Source organism: Perognathus longimembris, chromosome 7, assembly GCF_023159225.1.
Source record: "Perognathus longimembris pacificus isolate PPM17 chromosome 7, ASM2315922v1, whole genome shotgun sequence".
NCBI classification, from domain to species: domain Eukaryota; kingdom Metazoa; phylum Chordata; class Mammalia; order Rodentia; family Heteromyidae; genus Perognathus; species Perognathus longimembris.
In genome coordinates this window covers 76,767,554-76,785,319 of record NC_063167.1, presented here as the reverse complement: position 1 = coordinate 76,785,319, position 17,766 = coordinate 76,767,554, and the positions used below count along the sequence as shown (strand labels likewise).

Below are 17,766 nucleotides of genomic sequence, written 5' to 3'. Positions count from 1 at the left end.
GTATGTCAGGGCTGGGAATATGGCCTAGTGGCAAGAGTGCTTGCCTCATATACATGAAGCCCTGGGTTCGATTCCTCAGCACCACATGTATAGAAAACGGCCAGAAATGGCACTGTGGCTCAAGTGGCAGAGTGCTAGCCTTGAGCAAAAAGAAGCCAGGGACAGTGCTCAGCCCTGAGTTCATGGCCCAGGACTGGCAAAAAAAAAAAAAAAATGTGTATGGCATTCTTGTGACACTCCAGCATTGAAGGATTTGTAATAACTTTTAGGCTTCTGATGGTCACATGCATTTGGTGTTATTTTTATTCTCCTTAGTAAGTAAAAAGGGGAAATCTTGTGAGGCTGAGGATCCAACTCAGTGAGGTGTGGATTCCAACTGGAACATTTTAAAATCCAAACCTATACAGTTCTAGCTCATGTAATTTGCCTTCAGAAAGGAACTGAGCAAGAAACGATGGAGTGAGCATCACAGGTGGCAGGAGAATGTGGGCTGGTATCACAGGCATCATGGAGAAAGCAATTCAACATAGGATAATGTGTGATTCATTTCCAGGACTAGGGCATAGCAATCTCACCAGCAAACTGAACTGTGTAACATCCCCTTTCATGCTTTCATTTAAAGATCATCGAAGTCTGTAGTCCCAGCCATTGCCATGTTCTATAAGATGCTATAGGCATCTCAGTGACAAACCTATAGTCAATATAATTATCTGGATTTTTTTTTACATAGAAACAGGAAATGATTTTTGGTGTGTTGATAGGTAAACAATTCCATCACCATCTGTAATTCAGCAAAATCAGCACATGCACTTACCAGGATGTAGAAATCAGTTCTGTGCCTGTATATCTCAGACTAATAGAAACCAGCTATCTGTCCTACCGAATGATAGGATTAAAAGCAAATCTAGTAAAAAGACAAACTCTTCACAGAGAAAGTTTTGGACTATATCAAGAGTTTTCAGAGAAGCACCATAAGTCCAATAAGCTAATCCATTGCTGAGGTTAAAGCTCTGAGGATCCAGTCACCTCTGAACACATTCATTGGGACTTGGCCTTCAGCACATGACCTTTCAGGAACATTCCACACATGTATGGATTGGAAGTTTCAGGCAGGATCCCATTACTGCTAACTATGTGAGTATGTATTCAAACCAACGGCACTTGTTCAAACCCAGAGTATGAGCAGAAAACTCCAGCAATCAACACGACAGGTTGTTTTCCCTCCCTCCTTTCTCTCCCTTCCTTCTTTCCTTCTTTTCTTTTTTAAGCATCTATATTACAGAAGTTTTATTTATTTAAATTTAAAGTCAGAGAAGAAATTTCTTCATAACATTGGGGTTTGTAGCCATTATAAACAGCAACTTTGCTCAGCCTGGAGATGTGGTCCCTCTGTGTGTGTCTGTGTGTGAGAGAGAGACAGCAGACAGGCAAACACACAGAAACTCACCATGTAACCCAGGCTGACCTTAATATTGAGCCCCTTGCCTTAATCTCCTAAACACTGCGACTACAGGTATGAGCCCTATGGTTGGCTTAAACCTAAATATTTAACTGACTAAAGGGATCTAGTGAAATTAATGCCCAATCTAGAGAAAGCCCAAAAGGGTTTGGGATCCTATAAGACTTCAGGTGACAAAGGCAAGCCTTCTCTGTCATGAAGGAGTTGGCTGGGCTGGGCTGGATTGCTACAAAATCTTTTGCTATCCATTGACTAAGTAGGCCTTTTCCTTTCTCCATTGCCTTCCTCTCTTTTAAGCTATGTTTGCTATTAAAGGTGGCCTGTTCTTTTTAATTTTATTTATTTATTTGACGTTCTGAGCATTAAAGCCAGGGCCTCACACATGCTCAGCAAACATTCCTTTCTTGAGCTATATACTCCATGCTCAAAAGAAGACATTTTTAAAACTCACAAACTTATTTAAGCTAAGCCATTGTCTGACAATCCTCACAAAATAATGCATTTCGTTTTATTCAAGTTTTCCCCAAATGTTATCAGACATTCCCTTGGAATTACAATGATGTTATCATTAATCAAAATTATATTTGGAGTATAATATATAATACGATTCTAATAGTATATAATTTGAGAAGAATATAGACACACCTCTTGTCAGGATGGTGTGACACTAAGGACTTATTCAGGCATTGTTGAGGAGCTGTCTATCACAGGATCTCAGTGACCATTGGGAATTTAGTGTTGGGGAAGTCCAGAGGAGAATTAGATAAAATGGAAACGGCCCAGGATGTGGAAACCAGAATGTTAAGCGAGTGATGACCTGTAGATGTCTTGTCTGAGAAAGAGGAAACAAACAACAGGACAGGTGTCAACAAATATTGAAAGTGGAAAGGAATTAGAATGCATGCTTAGTCCTTTGAAGAAAATATGACCAAAGACTAGAATCCATCAGGAGTCAGATTTCTGTTCCATAAAATAAAGAAGTCATTTTACCACTAAAATTGTTCTAAAATGGGACATGTGATCTTGTGATTTCTAAATTACCTGGGGACATATTCGAATAAAAAACTGTAGACTAGGTAATTTATTTTTTTTAAAAAAAAGTCCTCACAGGAGCTGAGACACCCAAGATCAAGAATCTTGGCTAGCTCTTTGCCTCCAAGACGGTGCCTGTTTCTGCATCCTCACGTGGCAGAAGGCAGAAAGGTAACAAGGAAGAAAGATGCCAGAAGCCATTCACAAGTGTGGAGGCCTGTGGCTGGATCCTTCCTGAAGTCCCTACCACTCAATAGCATTGCACTGAGTTAAGTTTCAGTAAATGAATCCAAGGGGTTACCTTTCAGCATATTGCAAAGAGAAATCCAGAGATAGAATGTTGGGATAAGTCATTTGTAAAGTTCTTTCAAACCCTGAATCTCTTAGACTCTGAGATAGTCTTTATTTCTAGGTGGGCTGCTTTCCAAACATGCTTTGTACATGTAACATCCTTTGCTGACATAGGTTGCTGGCAACATGAACTGATATCATTATTGCATTTTAGGATTTAAAAATTATTTGTTAGAAAGCTTTAGCTTGTACTGTATACCCTTACTGTAATAATTCAATAAGCCTTTAATGACAAATTACTATATTCCATCTTTGTGCTAGAAAATAGAGACCAACTATAAAAACAAAATACTCTGTGGACTCTACAGTTTAATAATTTGAGCAGATGGCTGAGATATAAGGATCACAGTTCAAAACCAGCTCAAGTAGGAAAGTCTGTGAGAATCTTATTTCCAGTTAACCATCAAAAGGCCAGAAGTGGAGCTGTGGCTCAAGTGGTAGTACACCAGCTTTGAGGGGAAAAAAAGGTAAGAAACAGCACCCCAGCCCTGAGTTCAAGGCCCAGTATGGAAACACACGCACATCATTGAAATTTTACAGGAATATGGACTACTGCTTACAAGATGACATAATGGGAATAATGGCAGAAATCGGAGAGGTATAAAATAATAACACACTAGCAAAAGCCAGTCCACAGAATCTGGAATATTGCCATTTTGTCACAAGCAACCTACCCAAGGAGATTCAGTCCTTTGGGTTGATTCAGATGTAAGTGAGCTTGTGCTACACTGAGTTATAAGCCTGTGGCTCTTCCCTATGGCATAGTATGCACTAAAGAAACAGCTAATTAATAAAATAGTTGTGTAGACTTGGAAGTTACTGAGCTAAGCATTTTTCATCTCTCACCAAGTCCTAGTGCGCTCTCTGTTAATATACAACAGAGGGTTTATGCATCTATGAACTCAGTCACACTTGGCTATTAAGTGACTTGAAGAAAAAAATTAATTGACCCTACCCCTCCCCCCCAAAAAAACATCAAGGTTTTGCCCCTGGTGAACTAAGATATTCTCAAAAAAAAAAAAAAAGTGGGTCAGTAAATATCTAGATCTTGCTCCGCTCCAAATTCTTGAACTACTTACAGAGAGCAGAGAGCTCAAGCCTGCCAGGTCATTCTGGAAGGCCTCTGGGTCCATTACCCACACCACACTATTTGGGTTTTCAGAACTGATAAATGCAATATGCTGATTTAAAATGCTAAATGCTTCATTGGTTTTTCTCTCCCATAAAGCCATATCTTTTAACCCATCTTCAGTAAAGTACAGTTGTCAAACTGATGGAAACAGCTAGAAGCAATCTTACTTTCTAGACCAGAACTAAGTGCTTAAGTAGAAAAAAAATAGCATTGCCAAGTATAATGTGGTTTTTTTTATGCTCCAATATAAATGATACTTTTTTTATGGTTTTTAAAAAACACTTGTTCTCTATTAAACAGGAATTTTTATTTCATAAATGGCCATTGGCAGTTTCATTTTCTAACATTTTTCTGTAATATCTAAAAGCTACCAACTAATATGCACATATTCTCATACTTGGATTTTTATTTAAGCCAGTTTTTAATCAGTGATCTGGATTGCACACCACTGCACAGAAGGTTCCTTCTGAACCACACTGTTTAGTTAAATCTCATTGTTTATGTTTTAAAATACGTGGAGAGCCTTTCAGGATGAACTTCAACAAGAAAGCTACACATTGCCAATGAGACCCAAGACTAGCAACTTAAATGTTTTGCACAGGGGCCAAAGAATTCCAGGACTGGATTACAGATTCAAATATTAAATTGTACATATACCAGAATTGTACAGTTTTGAAGTATTGTCTTCAACCATATTCCAAACATGATCCCTTTGAACTTCACAACTCAAAAGCAGCTTAATTATTCTTTTCTTCATTGTAAAAGGGACACATAGCAAACTGTCAACGTCTAAAAATACAAGCATGAAAAGAAACTCAATATAGCTTGAAGTTGTACATAATTATGTACAATATTTAAATATATTGAAAATGTGTAGTAAATCAACTGTAGGTGACAAATATACCTATGTACAAAGTTAAGTATCTTTGTGCTGTCAAACAATGGTTAAATCGTAGAGATAAGATTTACTTAAGCTTGTTTGGGAAATTGAATTGTTTAGAGTTTGACATCTTGTCTAGAACAGAGGTTAAGTTTTGTAAATAAGACTTTGCTGACTGGTAGGAAAGGGCCCTCAGATGGATTTCTCAGGAGCCCTAGCAGAAGTCTTGATGGCTGCTATACTTGGGGAGATCCTGATTGAGATCTGGAGATTTCTCATCTGACTTTATCACTTGAAGACTCAATTACAAAGCCTTTTCTTTTTTCTCGTGGTGGTATTGGTGTTTAAGCTCAGGTCCTTGAGCTCACTTGAACCAACCCTCATATTCTGTTTCTGTCCAGGAAGGCCTGAGCTACAATCCTTCTACTTGTAGTACCCAGTATCACTGGGAATTACAGATGTGCATCACCACACCCAATCATGATGCTTCTCCTGTAGGTAATGGGCATAGCACCATGGCTTAGCCATTGAGTCAGATGGAGTAATAGGAACTTTTATATTTGGACTAGCTTCAAACAACAATCTCCTGCTCCTGGTCTCTCAAGTAGCTAAAATTATAGGCTTGAACTATAGCCACTAGACTACTGAGTTTTTTGTTTGTTTATTTTTTGCCAGTTCTGGGCCTTGAACTCAGGGTCTGGGCACTGTCCCTAAGCTGCTTTTGCTCAAAGCTAGCATGCTACCACTTGAGAGCCACAGCGCCACTTCTGGCTTTTTCTGTATATGTGGTACTGAGGAATCGAACCCAGGGCTTCATGCATGCTAGGCAAGCACTATACCACTAAGCCACATTCCCAGCCATAGACTACTTTTTAATAGTTATCTCGGTGAGGGATAACCACACAATAAATTGTTTCATTGAGCTCTTCTGATTTTAAAATACGTGTCCTCCAGCTCTGAAAATTTTCTTCAAGACCACATCCCCAAATTTACCCAACAGAATCTTCTTGAGTTGATATAAAAAATATAGTAACCCAATTGGCTGGACAATGATGATTCACACGTGTAATTTTAGCTACTCAAGAGGCTGAGATATAAGGATGATGGCTCAAAGTCAACCCAGGCAAGAAAGTCCATGAGACTCTTATCTCTAATTAATCAGCAAAAAGCCAGAAAGGGAGATGTGGCAGAGTGCCAGCCTTGAGCAAAATAGCTAAGGGCAGTGTCCTGAATTCAAGGCCCAGTACTTGAATTATATTTAAGTATATATTAATATATATTGTTAATTGCATAGTATATAATGTAATATATAACATATTATATATAATTATTATATTAATTATATGTTCTGTATATATAATTAAGCAATGTTCATTGAAATTCCTGGGCTGTCTCTCATTTGAAGACCACCATCTATACTCAGCTTACCCTCCCCTCTTAAAGTAAAGGTGGTTGTGACTTTTTCAGCAATGTGATTCAGTGCTTCCCAGAGAAGGCTGTTCTCTGAATAATTACCATGCACTAGTAATAGCGCTTGAAATCAGATGGCATTGACCCAATTAGAAGCAAGGATTACAGAAATCTTCTTAGAACTGAATTGAGTCCACTGAAGCACCTGCCAAGCAAAATGCATTCCCCACAATTCCCTCTAAGATCCTCTCGTTAGCCAGGCCACGAACCTTTGGTTTCTGCTCAAAATTTTCAAATTTGACCACTGAGGTTCATGGAGGCTCACACTTACCAGCTTAAGCTTTTGTTTAAAAAGTTTAAGCTTTTATTTAACTTTTGAAAAAGTGAAAGCATTTACCCGTTTTTTGGCAGGGGTGGGGGAGGCTGGTATTGAAGTTTAAACTCCTGCCTAGCTTTTCTGCTTAAGGCCACTTGAGCCACAGCTCCACTTCCAGCTTCTTGCTGGTTAATTGGAGATAAGAGTCTCACAGACTTTCCTGCCCAGGATGACTTCAAACCTTAATCCATACATCTCAGCCTCCCAAGTAGCTAGGATAACAGGTGTGAGCCACAAGTACCTAACAAGAATTTGCCTTTTAAACTAAGCATCTGCCTTTCTAAGTATAAAGCCTGTAACTTAAAAAAAATCCCAAAAATTAGTAGCAGATTTTAATTTTCCCTTTAACTAGAAGCAATAGAATCTGTCCAGAAATACACCCATATGTCCTTAAACTCTGCCAATTTTGAATTGATTATTCCTCTGTATTTGTTTCTCAGATCTTACCTGGTTATTGGCCGTGAGTGGGTTTTGCCCAAAATGTGTTCTTCTTACAAGTCCTGTTGCATATATGTTTATATCAATATTATCTATCCAAGACCAACATTCTCCAAAGGGGAAGGTTCTTAATTGGATTGAACACTGGCTTTCCTTCTTGGCCCCCAGGTTTGACCAGTGCAGCCTGCAAGCTGCCCTTGAAGGCTGCGACTCAGTGGGGATGGGGTAAAGGCTATGCTGCACTGGTTTTAGAAAGTTCAACAGGTAATTCTGACACACAGTTAAACGCTGAGAATCACTTAATTGTCCCCATAGTGCCCAAGGTAATTGCCTGGCAGATAGACAATCCTCAAAAACTTTATATAGCCAGGTGCTCACAGTTCACACTCCTCAAGAGGCTGAGATCTGAGGATCACACTTCAAAGCCAACCTGGTCAAGAATGTCTGTGAGACTCTTTAGCTCCAATTAAGCACACACACACACACACACGCACACATGCACGCACGCACACACACGCGTGCGCGCGCACGCACGCGCTCTGATTATATAACTGGTGATCTAATTAGGGATTGAGCTCCATGAGAGGCAGTCCTTCTCTGAGCTGACCATTGGCAGCCTGCACATGAAGTCAGACCAGCAGTTCTGAGTAAATAAAATGCTGGCAAAGCTACTTTACACTTGCTTAAACTGTGTCACTGTAAACCCAACAAATTATTGATTTAAACTGGACAAGCCCAACCTCTTTTACAATTAGAGATGGAGGGTAGTAAGGAGATTACTTTTTTTAAGTTTTAAAAATTAAGTAGTTGTTCAGAGAGGAGCTTTATTTCAACATGTCAGTTTATGAGTACAATGCATCTCAACTTGTCACCCCTTTTTTGTTATCATTCTCCCCTATTTCTTCCAACTACACTCAGGAGATTCTTGTCCTTGTTTGTAAGAGATACGTGTGTCTTTGTTATTGTGGACCATTCTTTGTTTATAATGTCTTTCCTCGATTATAAAAGGATAAACACGTGCTGTGCAGTCCAAAAGAGCTTCACAGAAGAGACTCCAGTGCTGAGCTCAGTGTGAAAATTCTCCCAGGTTTGCATATTTGGTTTGGGTGGGGTATGCCTGGTAGTGTAATAGAAGTCAGACACATTCTCTTTGTGTAAACTAAAGTAGCATACTTTCCCTACAAAGCAGATGGGTTTGTAGCAGTCCTAGAGCTGAGAGAACTTAGCTGAATGTAGAGCACAGAGCCTGGGGGCAAAGGCTAGCACTCCAGCCTATCTCTATCTCCTCTGAGCTGTTTCTCAATGTCAGGTGCCCTCAAGTCACCCGAAACCTTAACATCCTCACCCCCAGAGGTTCCTATGGAATAGCATGACCACCACACCTAGGAATGTGTTTCATTGTTGATTAATTCTGATACAGGAATTACCTGATATCGGAATCAGGTCCTGGCTCCCCGCTGCTTGACTGACGCCACTTGAAGGGCTGATATTCAGGACAGAGGAATTGGTAAGAAGTATGAGAAAAGCCAGTTTGCTTCTTTCTATTAAAGTTTGAGGGTATTATTTTTTTTGAGGGGCTCCTGCTTTGGCCAGATAGCTTGACCCTTGTTAATTACATGTTAGTCACATCCTTTTTCTGAGCACTTTAAGACATCTGGTTAGGAGCTCCTTGGATGTTAGTTGCATCCTATTAATTAAGCGACAGCCTTTTGCAGGTTGTGAACCTGAGCTCAGCCAATCTGAGCAGAGGGGCGGGGCCTGCTGGGTTAGAGGTAAACAGGGAGCAGCCTGCCTGCTCTGTGTGCTGGCTTGCCAGATTTTTGGCTGATGGCCCACCTTTCTGCAGAAGTAAACTTAGCCTTGCCAAGTTCCTTCACGTTGGTGCCTTTATTCCTACAGCAAACCCCTAAGCTCTTCCTAATAGAAAGAATCTGATTTATTCAGGAGTAATCCCCAAAGAACACAGAGGGGTTACCATCCTCAAAGCTCCATGTTGGGAAAAGGACACAAAGTGCTTTCATAGGGAAGGAAAGGAGATTAAAACAGAACCATCTGATCTACAGTTCCCAGCTCAAAACCAATCCAGGTACACAAATCTGAGAGAATCTTGTTTCCAAAGTACTAGCAAAAAGCCAGTGTAGCTCAAGTACTAGAGCACCATCCTTGAAAGAATAAGCCATGCAAGAGTGTGAGGCCTTGAGTTCAAGCCCCAATCCTGGCACTAAGTAAACAAACAAACAAACAAATGGAGGCACAGTGACAGGAAGGTGCACACTGAGCCAGAATCTCACAGTTGATTTTAAACCTCCTAGGGTGAGTTCATATATTTGCTTGCTCCTTTTCTTTCTTTATTTTTCTTTAAATTTCTTTCTATTTTCCCCCTTGAACTCAGGGCCTGGACACTGTCTCTGAGCTTTTTTGCTCAAGGCTAGTATTCTACCACTTGAGCCACAGCACCACTTCTGACTTTTTTGGTAGCTGATTGGAGATAAATCTCAGGGACTTTCTTAACCAGGTTGGTTTTGAACCCTCATCTCAGCCTCCTAAGTAGCTAGGATTACATATGTGGGCCACGAGCACCTGTCTTTTCTTAAACATTACTTTTAAACCTCACAGTAGTTTATATGCACTGTGCTAGTCAATATATAGAACTAAAGACAGGTCTGTATATCTGGACAAAGATTAAAATTTAGCAGTTAGCATCAAACCATTTAAGTAGGACTTCTCTTTCAAATTTAGCCTGATGGGCAAAGGCTATATACAACTTACAAGAAGAAAAATAAAGATATAAAGTCAATCTGGGACAAAGTAAATCAGAAATAAAAGAAATTCCACCAAGGACACTCCCTCCCTCCCCAAAGGGGAAACCTTTGTATACCAGTGCATTAAAGTGCTCACCAGAGCCATTGGTGTGTTTTCATAAATCCTTCCCTTTGCATGGAATACAAATAAAAAACAGACTCCACTAAAATAATATAAAATGTAATCTATAATCTCATCTGGCAATATATTAAGTAACCAGATAGGATAGCAGTTGTGGGTAACGGGAGAGGTTGGTAAACAGTGCTGTACATCTGCTCAAAGCACTCATTCAGGCTGTGAAGGCTGGGGGCGGGTGGGGGGGAAGGTGAAGAGAGGGGAAGGGTGAAGAGACAAGAAGTCCAGGTTAGGCTTCCTCCCTGCTCCAGCACCCCTAGGGCTCCCCTGCTTGACAATAGGGAGATGGTGCTGTCTGCCTTCTCACTTTTACCCTCTCTGCATGTACCTTCTCTTCTCTGTCTCCATTTCCAGTGTTTATTCCCTTGGTCTCTTCCAGGAATGTTGGTGAAATCTGGGCTTTGGAATGCTTCCTTTGACATTGGTGATTTGACCTTCTACCGAGGTGGTGGAAGATGTTCACTGCAGATGAGCTTCCCAAGGCAACCCAGGCTTTTCCTCCCTTTGCAGTCTCGCTGTGGTAACTGAAGTCCAGTGTCGTCATTTCTGAAATGAGGAGGAAATAGGAAACTGAACTGGAACCCAAGACAAGCTACCAATAACATGCATGAGTCACCCAAGGCTCTGGAGGCCACTGCCATCTACCAGCCCAGATGAGGGTCCAATGGAAATTGGGAGGGAAAAACAAATGACTCAGTTTTCCTTTTTATAAAGTGCTCCGTTCCAACTGCCTGCTTTCCTGTTTGGATGCCAGGATCACAGCTGGACTACCAGGCCTGGTTCTAGAATGGGGAGCTCGCAGTTGCTTTTCTGGGTTGGTTGCTGTGGAGGTAACAATGCTTCCTCACTCGTGGAGGCTTAGAAGAATTTTCTGCAGAAGCTTGGGCATTAGGTTCCAGGAAGGGGAGAGATAAGTCAAAGGCCAATTCAATTATGTGTTTATTTCCTGCTTTGGTCAGATACTCATGTAGTGGGAAAGAATGAGAAAGCTTGACTTTCCACACCACCTTTTTTTTTTTTTTTTCTGCTTTCAGGCTATGTGAGCTAGTCGCTCACCCAACATTTCTGAGTGTTTCCTTATCCATGCAATGAGAAGAATACCTTTCTCAGGGGGAAGTTATAAAGGACAGATTAATCAGAACAACTGAGTTTATGCACATTTCAAGCCTATTAACAAAAGAAGTGTTCACACCTGTAATCCTCTCGGGAGACTGAGATCTGAGGATCATGGTTTCAAGCTAGCCTGGGCAGAAAGTTAGCCAACAGAAAGCCAGGAGGTGTGGCTCAAGGGGAAGTATCAGACTTGAGAGAAAAAGCTAAGCAAGTGTTTGAGGCCCTGAGTTCAAGCATTTGAAAGAGCAGCAGTGGTTTCTGGCTCACAGGAATGAGGTAGGAGGTGGGAGTGAGTCTGCCTGCCTTTGGACGGGAAATGTTTAAATGACCACCAGTGTCCTCCCAGGTTTCTTTTACATATATGAAGATGGACTTCCATTTTTTCCATCTATTTTATTATCTTTAGGTATACAAAGGAGTTGCAATTCAACATACCAACATCTAGATCAAGGCCACCCTTTCCGTCGTTTCATGAATCTCCATCTTTAATGCTCAATCATGTCATCATTGGTTTAAAACATCAAGTCCCAAAGATTTCAATAGTAGACATTTGTTATCAAGGTCAAACCACCAGCGCTATCATTTAACCCTTCTTTAGACTAAGCCTAGTGACAATGCTTCTTTTCCTATCAGTTGTAACCCCATGCCTGTAATATTGACGTTCCCCACAGCCACTAGTGACCACAGCTCCAAACCAGGTGCTACAGACCCATCCCCATTTTACAGATGGGGGAACTGATCAAAATGAAATTCTTAGAAACCTGCTCAGGCTCATGCATCTCACATGCGGAGCAAATGAGTTTCAAACCCAGGTGGGTCTCACTTGAAAGCTTGTATTCTAAAAATTGTTTTCCTTCTTATTTTTTGGCAGTACTGGAGTTTAAATTCAGAATCCTTATCATTGGCAAGGCAAGCACTTTACTACCTGAGCTACACCTTGGCCCTTTCATCTTTGGTTATGTTTCAAATAGAGTTTCACTTTTGCCCAGACCATAATCTTCCCCTTGAGGCTTCCTGTGCAGCTGGGATGCCAGGTGTCCAGTGTGATACCCAGGTTTTTTATTGGTTGGGATGGGGCTTCCCAAATGTGTTTTCAGGGGTTGGCCTGCAACTAATCTTCCTTCTTTCAGTCTTCTGAGTAGCTAAGATTATAGACACAGGCCATCATGCCCAACTTACAGCCTGTATTTTTAACCCCTAGCATCTTATCTTTTCTAGGTCCAAGACCAGGACTCAAACTCTGTACCCACAGCTGCTTTCGCTCATTGGCTAGTGCTCTTCTAACTGAACCATGCCTCCAGCCACAACCTTAGCATCTTAAAGAGAATGAAAACTGTATTCTATATAATTTGGAAATGAAGTCTAGACTCTGACAAGTTGACTTTGACTTAAGTTCCTGTCTGGAAATCAGTGCATGATTATTATGTGAGTATCACACACACGCGCGCACACACACACACACACACACACACACACACACACACACACACACACATACTTCTCCCATCTGGAGAACTACACTCCTATGATCCAGGAGCACTAAGAAGGAGCAGTGTGATGTAAGCAAGTGAGGAGGAATCTGGAAAGCTCTGTTCTCATTCCTGACCCCCTATGTACTAGCAGTGTGTCTCTGGGTCAGAAAAAGAAATTCTGAGCCTTAATTTCCTCTGTGTGAGATGCATAATGTATTTATCCAGCCCACCTCACAGTAGGCTCTAGAGAGATAACACCTCTCAAAGGATTTCTAGATAAAAAAAGAAAGGGAGGGCTTTCTGGTTAGGTTTATTTCCAACCACACAAGGATCAGAAGGCTTGATAGGTAGTTTGGGAAAAGGAAAAATAGCCACTGATCCCCCTCATATTAGTCATTGTTGTCTGAATCTATTTGACCATCTGAACAAGTGTCATCTCGAGTGTTCTCATCCACTGGTGAGATTTAAGATGATTTCCCAAGGTCTATTTAAAAAAACAAACAAACAAACACCTTCTGATTGTTCTGTGCTCCACAGCATTGGGGGAGGGAGAAGGATATACGCGAGTCATTTCACAGATACTTGTGTAGGATTCCGCTAATGATCATGAGTTGACTTAAAAAATCAGTTACATATAGGAAAGTCAGGTTTTCCGCGAGCATGGCAAACACAGTGAAAGTTCGAGGCAGGTACTGACTGGAACTCGCTCTGTTTGAAAACAGATTTATCTCACAGGAGTAGCCCTGTCTATCTCTGATTGATCTCTATTGGTCTCTGGCCTGAGGTCTGTCTACACATCTTCTGTGCTCACCCAGCCTTCTCTGGTTGGAACTGGTCAAACCAATGAGGAAGGGAATTTGAGCTAGAGGGTTGTTTGGTGCTTTCCCCCCTAACAAACCAGAGCTTTTACTCTGCATTCCATAGAGATCTAAACTGCCAGGGCCCAGGCCCTCGAAGGTAGTTTGAAAAGTAAGCATTTACTGTTGATATCTTCAAATTCCTGACCCAGTATCTTTTAGGGAAAAAACCCAAGGAGTCTGAAAAAGGTTTATCACGGCCCCGACAAGATTAAATCCTCAGCTCAGGCCATTTCCTCACTGCAGGAAAAAAAAAAAAAGTTGAAAGCTGAGAAGAACTGTTTTAGATTGGTTTTGTCTTTGATGGCAGGACTTTTGCTTCAGATGGGCTATTCGGAGCTATTGAGAAAATCAGTGCTGACCTGAGCAGGCTACCAAAAAGAGCCTTAAGGGGCTTCCAATCTTTCTCCACATTTACCCTAGCAACTTCCATGGAACTTGAGGGAAAAATAATCATCACTTATGAAGAACAAAGCCTTTCATGTACTTCCCAAAGGGTTAAGTATAAATCTTTGCCCTCACTCTGATTACAAGGAGTCCTCATTATAGAACTTAATTTCACAAAGGAGCGAAGAGATTCAGAATTGACACTCTCCCTAGGGACAGAGCCTCTTGCACCTCACTCTTCTGGGACGATTTCTTAGGAAATGGAGTCTGCATGGAAATAGCACCCCAGTGCTACCATGTCTGTTTTAGGGGTTCACTTAAATGACTATGTGATGTTGCCACTGGGATTGAGCTCGAAATGACTCCCGAGGTGGGAACAAAGAGTGACACTCAGTTGTCTCAGTTTGTAAATCTGTCCTCTCCATCTCCTCCCTGGCTCTGAAGTGTATTAGGAGAGGCGAAGGGGAGGACCCAGGGCCCCAGTGAGTCATGGTGGAGAGGGTGGCTCTGAGAGGGTAGCAGGAGATTTTCCTCCCTCTGACACAGTCAGAGGAATCTGTCAAGTCACAAGTTTTCTTTGTCAGGCTGAGTGGGCAGAAACTGTAGAAATATTTTCCCACGATACTTCCACCTCCTCCCCAAATGCTGTGCTTTCCATTTTCCCCTTTTTGTCCTCATGTGCAAGAACAAACAGTAACACAAACCCAGCCTCGCTCCAGGACCTTGTTTGGTGTTGCTGTCTCGGAGGTAAATGGGAGCGGACTCCTTTGCACTACTCACTGGTTCAATTGCAAGATGCTTGCAGAGGCAGGTGCTTCCAGACATACAAGCAACAGCCGTCTGGTGCCTGCAGGTCCAAGGTCTACCGATGGAGATGTCACTTTGCAACCTCTTGCATGGGAATCCCTAAATCAGAGGCCAAATCCCCCTTCTCATTACAAGGTGCTCTCCCAGGCATCTTCTCACATGACCACCTTGCTTGTTTATCCAACTGATAGTAAATGGGTCACTAAAAAGAATTTGTTCTGTCTTGACTCTCCCAAATTATTTGTCTCTTTCTTTGTGCCATTTATCTATATCTATCTGTCTGTCTGTCTGTCATTTATTTTGTGCTCATACTGGGACTTGAACTCCAGATCTCAGTGCTCTCAGTTGGCTTTTTCATTCACAGTTGACCCTTCTACTACTTGGGTGATAACTCTACTCTCTCTCTCTCTCTCTCTCTCTCTCTCTCTCTCTCTCTCTCTCTCTCTCTCTCTCTGGCTTTTTAATTTGTCCTTGGTGGTCTGCTATGAACTACCCCTCCACTGAAACTCTTCTCTGGTTTTGTACTTCCTACCCAGAAAATGTAGTAGCTCTGGGCTCTAGTGGGGTTTCTGAATGTCAAGTCAGCAAAATTCTAAACAGTTTGGGAGTAAATGTGTAAAATGTATTTGGAACCAGAACCAAACTCATTATACTTACAGCTATCTGATAGTTGACAAAAAAGCCAAACATCTATGCTGGGGGGAAAAGACAGCCTCTTCAACAAATGATATTGGGAAAACGGGACGTCCATATATGCAAGACTAGAATTGAACCCACCAGTCACCTCCCACTAATAGCAATTCAAAATGGATCAAAGACCTCAACATCAGACCTGAAACCTTGAAACTACTGCAGGAAAGAGTAGGAGAAACATTAAGATTTGTTAGCATAGGCAGCATACTTTTACATTATGTAAAAATTGAACTACGACGTAATTTGAGGGTAGGATGAAAAGGGGTGACATTGATGAAGACGCATTGTTCTCATAGCCTAACTTCTGAGATTGAAACCCCTTTGTACAACTACTTGATAAAAATAAATTTTTTTAAAAAACAACAACACTGTGTTTGGAATAGCAAACTGCCTCCTCCTTCTTGATAGCTTAATCTTTTTTTTTTCTCCAAATTCCTGGCTTAATAAGGGCTTGTTTATGTTTTGAGAAAAAAAGATCCCAAACATCAGACTGTTCACAAAAATAACCCACAGTATCAACTTTAGAAAACAAATATTAAGACTCTTACACTAATTTTCTAAAGGATGCATCTGACATGCCAACTCTGTTCACAAAAATACACTGTTACATTGTGTTTAACTGCCCCACACAGCACTCTCATGTGGGGTATGACAAACATATTTCTGACTTAAAGCTGCTATCTAGTGCTACAACTAAATGTGTGAGAATGCCTTTGCAGTTAGGGAAGCAACTACTAAAATCTTGTATGAATGGAGAGAACTGTACTCCCTACATAATAAGAGATTATTTTGGAGATAGTTGATAAAAACCATACATTCTTTTTATTGTTAAGTCATAAAGAGGTATCAAAATTAAAAGCAAAAATTGCAGGGTAAGACTTAACAAAACTACCAGGAGCATCAAAGGAAGCAAAAAATGGAACTATTCGCAGGGCAATATGAATTAATGAACATGGGAAAGATGAGGATAGGGAGAACAGTGAGCATGTGCTGAAGATACTAGGGGAGAGGATCTGGTGAAATTTTGATCTTAAGACATGCGCCTAGGTAAAGAAACAATGGGATAAGATCCCTACGCCCCACTATGTGCTTAAGAGTCATCCTCGCCATTGGCGCTGTCTCTGTCATCCTCTCCTTCCTCAGCCTCTTTTTGATCATCCTTGATCAACTCCAGCTGGTCTTCCCCCGATCTTCATTATCATCATCATCCAGTAGGTCCCCCTCCTCAGCAGAATCATCTGCACCCCCCTCAGACTCCTTCTTAACATTAGTCTCATCTTTCTTCAGGGAGCTGCTGCTCTGTTCTTCTTCTGAATTATCATTCTTCACCTCTACTATCGACAATAAGAACAGGTCTGCTTGTTTGCTCTGTTCCTTTTCAATTTTTTCCAGGCTGCCCAGTAAAGAATCCACTTTTTGTTTAATCTGGGTAAGTTCCTTCTTAATGGCTTGAAGGTCATCTCCTTTCAACTTTCCAGACTTGGAAGAAGATCCTCGCTGTCCACTCTTAGAATTGAAGCCACTTTTGCCCCTGCGTGAGGTGTTTCCTGACACGCGCTGACGTTTAGAGGGCACTACAGCCCGAGCAATAGGAGGTGGCGGAGGCACGCATGCTGGGTAACTGTACATCCTGTCATAATAATCTCATTGAAAGTCATAGTCCAAGTCAAACGAGGAGCCGTACATCTCCACTGCAGATTGTTTCACACCTGCTTTTCCTCGATTCACTTTTGGCTCTGCAGCCAGATTAATATCTAAAACCTGGCCAGCAATCATTCTGCCATCCTTTCCTGCGACAGCAGCCCGAGCATTACTCTCATTAACATACTGCACAAAGGCAAAGCCCTTATTAACAGAGCAGCCCACAATTTTGCCATACTTTGAGAAGATTGCTTCCATGTCAGATTTCTTGACCACAAGTGTATTGAGATTCCCAATGAATAAACGGGAATTGTTGCTAGCCATTGTGTTTGATAGTCTGGCTCCTCACAGAGCTGAAAAATGTAGCTGAAGATAAAAAAAAAAAAAATCTCACTGAAGGCAGGAGGGAAAAAAGATTCTACTCGAATCTCCTACTCCCAGGTTCTGTGAGAAGTTGACTGCTGCTCGAGGTCGACAACGAGGGAACAACCATCCGCTCTTCGTCTCTTCAGCTTAATCTTTTTTACTCTGCCAAAGCAGAATGTTTCATTGTGGTCTCTGTATTCTCCACCCCTGAGGTCCATGACGACTTTCCAAAGGTGTCAGGCCAGAATAATTCCCTGGGAAACATTTCCCGATCTTTAAGTTCCACACAGGTCACTTCCTCAAGCCAATCTGTCTTTGTGGAGAAGGGAGTGCCAGGAGACACTGTGAAGGAACCTGATTTGAAAGAGATAAAAGATCAACTGCAGAGCGATGACTGGGACTGGGCAGAAGATAG

At 41.4% G+C, this 17,766-nt stretch overlaps 1 pseudogene; it reads right to left on the bottom strand.

Moving 5' to 3' along the window:
- Positions 1–16,142: 16,142 nt before the first annotated feature.
- Positions 16,143–17,324, bottom strand: LOC125354382 (annotated as a pseudogene).
- Positions 17,325–17,766: the final 442 nt, after the last annotated feature.